This window comes from Beta vulgaris, chromosome 1 (assembly GCF_026745355.1).
Source record: "Beta vulgaris subsp. vulgaris cultivar EL10 chromosome 1, EL10.2, whole genome shotgun sequence".
Classification (NCBI taxonomy): domain Eukaryota; kingdom Viridiplantae; phylum Streptophyta; class Magnoliopsida; order Caryophyllales; family Amaranthaceae; genus Beta; species Beta vulgaris.
This window is the reverse complement of record NC_079202.1, coordinates 21242562-21249852: the sequence shown is the minus strand read 5'-3', so window position 1 is coordinate 21249852 and position 7291 is coordinate 21242562. Positions and strand designations below refer to the sequence as shown.

The window sequence follows — 7291 nt, the reverse complement described above, 5'->3', positions numbered from 1 at the left end:
CGAAATCTTTCTCTTTTTCTTTTTCCAAACAAATCCTTGCTTTCCTTTTTCTTTCACGAAGAAAGAATCATAAACCTAGGGAATGGAACGAACTTTCCTTGCCTTTGGGCTAGCTAGGCCCTCCGGATAACTATAGACAAAGACCCTAGTGTGCACACCCTACATACGGCCAAACCGCAGCAGAAGATCTAAGTCCGAGGTACTGATCAACGAACCCCCCCCCCCAACTATTCTGTATCTGTAAAGTCGAGACAAACTCGACGAAGTTCCAATTCCTTGAGATATTACTTAAGGTAATCCCCACAACTTTGAAAACACAAAAATATTCATAGAGATACCACATAGGCAATCCAATAACTTTGCAAACATAAAACTATTCAAAATATCTTTCTATAATCTTTCCTTCATTTACGGTTCGGAAACCAAACTTCCTATCTTTGGAGGAGCATCCTCCCATTCAAACCAATCTAACAAAGATTAGATAAAAACCCTTTTAAAACTCTTTTTTAAACTATAAAAGATACTTTTAAAACTAAACTCCTATCTTTTACTCGAAACTCAATCAAAATGAGTTTAAAATTTTTATAAAACTCTTCTCGTAACTACAAACGTCTTAATAAGAAATATTACCTTTTAACCTTGCCAAACGTTTAGGTACGTAATCGTACCTCTTTGGACTTATAATATAAACTATAAAAGTTCTGAATATGAAACCTTACCTTTTCGAATCACAGTTAAACAACTATGTCGGTCTAAACGACTCTTCAGTGAAACCAAAAGCTACAATATAAATGTGTGAACTTCGTAAGTAATAAAAGACTTGGATACAACTAACTTAGTTCACAAAGTAATCAACCTTTCCTAAATTCATATAAAACATGCAACAAACATATCATGTTCTTTTATCATATAAATGACTTTCATGTTCTAACGTCTAACTAAAACTGACTAACTAAAACCCTTACCAAATTAATCAAAATCATCTTACTTTATATAAAATCAACATTAAAGAATCATATGTTCATATGGTAACTTAAAAGTTCATTATGAAGCAATTATATGAAAAGTAGAGTTTTTAAATCAACTATATAAAATATGAAATTTGGGTGGAAACTTAACATGAGTATAACTTTCTCCTACGAAGTTCAAATCAAGCGTTTCTTGAGCCTATCTTGAGTAAAATTTCTATACGAACAACTTTTGTGAAAGTACTTTTGCGAAAAACGTCCGGAAACTGTTGAAAAACATGAATTACGAAATTGACCTGTGATTTCTACGAATTACAACACTTTATTGTTCTACATTGCATTAAGATACAAACCTTCCATTCAATCAAACCTCAAGCCATCCCAACTCACACTAACAAGTTTAATCCTCATCTTATCAATCAAAAATAACTATTCTACTCAATCAATTCATGCTCACAACCTTCAAATCAAAAACCATTCAATTTCAATCACAAACAATTAAATCCAATAAAATTCAGCTCACATCCTATATTAAACTAAGAACCTGATTTAACTACTTCTACACATCAGATTTGAAAACCAACTAACAGAGAATCATCATATATCTTAACTTTCAATTGATTAAATAAAGAGGAAAAAACCAATCTTTAAATTCTACAAATCCTTATCACAACTAATTTTTCAATCCCATTGTAAAATTTAGAACTGAATTTTCTAGTGTAATCCAACAATAATAAATCTGAATTTGTGCTTACCAATTTAAAGAAAATAAAACCTGAAGTAAAGATTATAACTTTGTACCTTCACTAATATACTAAATAGTAGAAAGAATGAAATAGGAGCACCAGAATACATACACAAAAGGAGCAGCATGTGGCTGCCATTTCCGGCGATGAACCGCCATTAACAACAACCAGCAATAGCAACAGCAGAACAGCACATCAATGACATCAACTCACCATATTTTAAATGAAGCAGAGGAAAGAGAAAAATGGCAACCGACACCCTTGGACAGCAGCGACGGCGCCGGAGAGACAGATGAGAAAGAGGTGTGAGAATAGTGGTGAGAGAAGCAGAAGAAGGATGACTAATAGTGAGAGAAAAATTGGGGCTTTTGGGCTTCTTCTATTCTTTTTATTAAAATGAGACAAGGTTTTGACAACAAAACACTAATGTGGCATTTCCATATAAAGCCACGAGAGAGAGTAAAGAAGATGGTTTAGATTTTCTTTCTTTTATTTAAGACACAAATTTAGTTAACAAGATACAACAACTTATATCGAAATATCAATCATAAAACCATATAAGAGAACATCATTTTATAATTGTAACATTGTCGTTCCCTTTTGTCTTAATACATTGAAATCAATCTTACTTATAAAATATCATAATTAGCTTTTCAATAAGTGCATAACTAAATTCAATTTTTTTTATAAACTCGGGGAGTATTAGTATTAATATATAATCACGCTAATGATCATACTTAGCTATTAATAAAATGCTCTTTAAAAATAGGGGGATTACAATATACCACCCTAACAAAAAATTTCGTCCTCGAAACTTATAAACAAAGAGATTGATTATTAAACAATTTATCAAACATCAAAATCCATAGATTTAAAACCAAGAACTCTACTCTTCACAATTTAGAGTCAAGCCTCCATTTCGCCATTATGTTTGTGTCTTGCTTCAACTCAATGCCTAGGTTCATCGAAGAGCAAAACTACAAAGGGGCAACCTTGTTGGCATTGAACTTTAATCATTCTATTTCGAGTAATCAAGTTTCAAAACTATATCAATTTATTTTGTAACTAAGCCAAATTTTCAATAATTTACTTGTAAGCAAATACTTTCAATTTCAAGCCTTTTAGAAACTATTTCAAAATGCTTCGAAGGTAAATCGAACTTTCAATCTTAATCAAATGAATAATCTTTTCTTTTAAATAAAACAAACATTAATTATAATAATATAACTGAAAGATATGATTCATAGTAACTATAACCTACTACCAATTACATGCTATTAAACTATCCCCTCCTCAAAATGAGTTTTGTCCCCAAAACTCTAAGTCCTGCTTACATTGCACACGTTAATTAACTATCCACTAAAGATATCAATGCATATGTATTCACATAAATACACATTGTCACATGAGTGCACACAAGACCATATAATATCACACATAGCTAAAAACATAATAAAAGATACTTAAAAAGCCTAACTATTCTCAAAACATTTCAAAGTTGTTTCATTAAAACAAAAATTATCACTCTACTCTTAAGTAGGTCATATTAATTTTAAATCTTTTCGATGGTACAAGAGACTTTCCCTAACTTAACCAAAAGAAATTCTTTTTTTTTTTTTTGAAATCTAGCAAGCGATTATATAATATTAAAAAAATATTCAAGAAATAAACGTTAATAACTATAATCTAATAATAGTTGCAACTCCATTATCAAACCAAAACTTTTATACTTTTCCCCCTTGTATAAATTTCTCTTTAAACTTAATCTTACTTCATTCTCTTAAGGACCAATAATTTACCAATTTCCCATAAACTAGCTACCATTCTCCACATTGGCCAATCAATTCACATAATTTAGAAAATAATATGAGTTATAGACCAATAACACGCTTCTCGTGTGCACTCTTTCATATAGTTACCTAAGCATATGGTTCAAACTGTATATATCACCATGTATATACACATATTCTAATACACAACAATATAAAAATCACATTGAACAACAAACATCAAACGACTCACATAACATTTAAACACAACAATAAGGCAAGCGCGAACTCTCGACGGCTTTGGTTTATTTTACACCTAACTTTTACTCGACTCATTTTTGAACATATTTTACTCCTACGCTTGGATATGGAGATCCGTGCGTACCTAAAAACAACCCTGCTATGATACCATTTGTAACAACCCGAATCTACAACCAACCTAATTAGGAACTAAACATAGCGGAAATCCTAATCCGGGTCATTACCATCACACTCACCACGAGTGTGGACCTCAAAAACCTTGACTTATTAAAACTTTTAGACGGTAATGACTATTTTGAAACCTCTAATAAACTATATTAAGTGATTCTCAAATATTTTAAATAACTAGATATGTTACTAAAATTCTACAGAAAATTCGGCAGAGTTCCCTTTGTAATACGGACCGCCTAAAACTTAATTTAGGACTCGCGTCCGATTCGTAATCCTGTATCCTCAAAATCCAGCAACCCAATCAAATCTAGACTTTACAAACTCAAACCTTTTTAATTCAATTACAAATTAACTATTAACTATAATATTACAAAGTTGATCGTCCTCGCCGCGATACAAATAGTATAAAGCATACAACAAACTTCCAACATCGAACCTTCTTCATTATACATTACCTTCATGTACCTGCATATATCAGGCATGTAGTATCAGCCAGTTTGGCTGAGCAAGATTTCATACTAAGAAGCCAAACATATGTGCAGGTAGGATACATTAATCATATCCTACAAATCATTTTTCTTTCAAAACATATAGAAATAAAACAACAAACTTTAGAAAATCATTTCTTTCTTTCTTTTCTAAAATAAATCCTTTCTTTTCTATTTCTAAATCAAATACTTTCTATTTCCTTCTTTAAATCAAATCCTTTCTTTTTCTTTTTTCGAAATCTTTCTCTTTTTCTTTTTCCAAACAAATCCTTGCTTTCCTTTTTCTTTCACGAAGAAAGAATCATAAACCTAGGTAATGGAACGAACTTTCCTTACCTTTGGGCTAGCTAGGCCCTCCGGATAACTATAGACAAAGACCCCTAGTGTGCACACCCTACATACGGCCAAACCGCAGCAGAAGATCTATGTCCGAGGTACTGATCAACGTACCCCCCCCAACTATTCTGTATCTGTAAAGAAGAGACAAACTCGACGAAGTTCCAATTCCTTGAGATACCACTTAAGGTAATCCCCACAACTTTGAAAACACAAAAATATTCTTAGAGATACCACATAGGCAATCCAATAACTTTGCAAACATAAAACTACTCAAAATATCTTTCTATAATCTTTCCTTCATTTACGGTTCGAAAACTAAACTTCCTATCTTTGGAGGAGCATCCTCCCATTCAAACCAATCTCAACAAAGATTAGATAAAAACCCTTTTAAAACTCTTTTTGTAAACTATAAAAGATACTTTTAAAACTAAACTCCTATCTTTTACTCGAAACTCAATCAAAATGAGTTTAAAACTTTTATAAAACTCTTCTCGTAACTACAAACGTCTTAATAAGAAATATTACCTTTTAACCTTACCAAACGTTTAGGTAAGAAATCGTACCTCTTTGGACTTATAATATAAACTATAAAAGTTCTGAATATGAAACCTTACCTTTTCGAATCACAGTTAAACAACTATCTTGGTCTAAATGACTCTTCAGTGAAACCGAAAGCTACAATATAAATGTGTGAACTTCGTAAGTAATAAAAGACTTGGATACAACGAACTTAGTTCACAAAGTAATCAACCTTTCCTAAATTCATATAAAACATGCAACAAACATATCATGTTCTTTTATCATATAAATGACTTTCATGTTCTAACGTCTAACTAAAACCATCTAACTAAAACCCTTACCAAATTAATCAAAATCATCTTACTTTATATAAAATCAACATTAAAGAATCATATGTTCATATGGTAACTTAAAAGTTCATTATGAAGCAATTATATGAAAAGTAGAGTTTTTAAATCAACTATATAAAATATTAAATTTGGGCAGAAATTAATATGAGTATAACTTTCTCCTACGAAGTCCAAATCAAGCGCTTCTTGAGCCTATCTTGAGTAAAATTTCAATACGAACAACTTTTGGGAAATAGTATATTTGCAAAAAACGTCCGGAAACTGTTGAAAAACATGAATTACGAAACTGACCTGTGATTTCTACGAATTACAACACTTTATTGTTCTACATTGCATTAAGATACAAACCTTCCATTCAATCAAACCTCAAGCCATCCCAACTCACACTAACAAGTTTAATCCTCATCTTATCAATCAAAAATAACTATTCTACTCAATCAATTCATGCTCACAACCTTCAAATCAAAAACCATTCAATTTCAATCACAAACAATTAAATCCAATAGAATTCAGCTCACATCCTATATTAAACTAAGAACCTGATTTAACTACTTCTACACATCAGATTTGATAAACCAACTAACAGAGAATCATCATATATCTTAACTTTCAATTGATTAAATAAAGAGGAAAAAACCAATCTTTAAATTCTACAAATCCTTATCACAACTAATTTTTCAATCCCATTGTAAAATTTAGAACTGAATTTTCTAGTGTAATTCAACAATAATAAATCTGAATTTGTGCTTACCAATTTAAAGAAAATAAAACCTGAAGTAAAGATTATAACTTTGTACCTTCACTAATATACTAAATAGTAGAAAGAATGAAATAGGAGCACCAGAAGACATACACAAAAGGAGCAGCATGTGGCTGCCATTTCCGGCGATGAACCGCCATTAAACAACAACCAGCAATAGCAACAGCAGAACAGCACATCAATGACATCAACTCACCATATTTTAAATGAAGCAGAGGAAAGAGAAAAATGGCAACCGACACCCTTGGACAGCAGCGACGGCGACGGAGAGACAGATGAGAAAGAGGTGTGAGAATAGTGGTGAGAGAAGCAGAAGAATGATGACTAATAGTGAGAGAAAAATTGGGGCTTTTGGGCTTCTTCTATTCTTTTTGTTAAAATGTGACAAGGTTTTGACAACAAAACACTAATGTGGCATTTCCATATAAAGCCACGAGAGAGAGTAAAGAAGATGGTTTAGATTTTCTTTCTTTTATTTAAGACACAAATTTGGTTAATAAGATACAACAACTTATATCGAAATATCAATCATAAAACCATATAAGAGAACATCATTTTATAATTGTAACATTGTCGTTCCCTTTTGTCTTAATACATTGAAATCAATCTTAACATTGTCGTTCCCTTTTGTCTTAATACATTGAAATCAATCTTACTTATAAAATATCATAATTAGCTTTTTTCAATAAGTGCATAGCTAAATTCAATTTTTTTTATAAACTCGGGGAGTATTAGTATTAATATATAATCACGCTAATGATCATACTTAGCTATTAATAAAATGCTCTTTAAAAATAGTGGGATTACAGCAGCAGAGGGTGGGGGAGGGGGGCTGCAGAGGGAGGGGAGGGGGCTGCAATAGGGGCAGGGGAGGTCAGCAGGCAGGGGGTGGGGGGAGGGGCAGACAGTAGGGGGAGGGA

At 32.0% G+C, this 7291-nt stretch overlaps 2 long non-coding RNA genes across 2 annotated transcripts; both read right to left on the bottom strand.

The window, feature by feature from the left end:
* Window positions 1-1570: 1570 nt before the first annotated feature.
* LOC125497747 (uncharacterized) lies at window positions 1571-2175 on the bottom strand. Its single transcript, XR_008970301.1, has 2 exons — window positions 1744-2175; window positions 1571-1707 (listed from the first exon to the last, which is right to left on the bottom strand). It is a non-coding gene; the product is annotated as an uncharacterized LOC125497747 (long non-coding RNA).
* A 1932-nt stretch (window positions 2176-4107) lies between these two features.
* LOC125497744 (uncharacterized) lies at window positions 4108-6557 on the bottom strand. The gene is made up of 3 exons (XR_008970300.1): window positions 6465-6557; window positions 5357-5417; window positions 4108-4380 (listed from the first exon to the last, which is right to left on the bottom strand). It is a non-coding gene; the product is annotated as an uncharacterized LOC125497744 (long non-coding RNA).
* Between the last annotated feature and the right edge of the window lie 734 nt (window positions 6558-7291).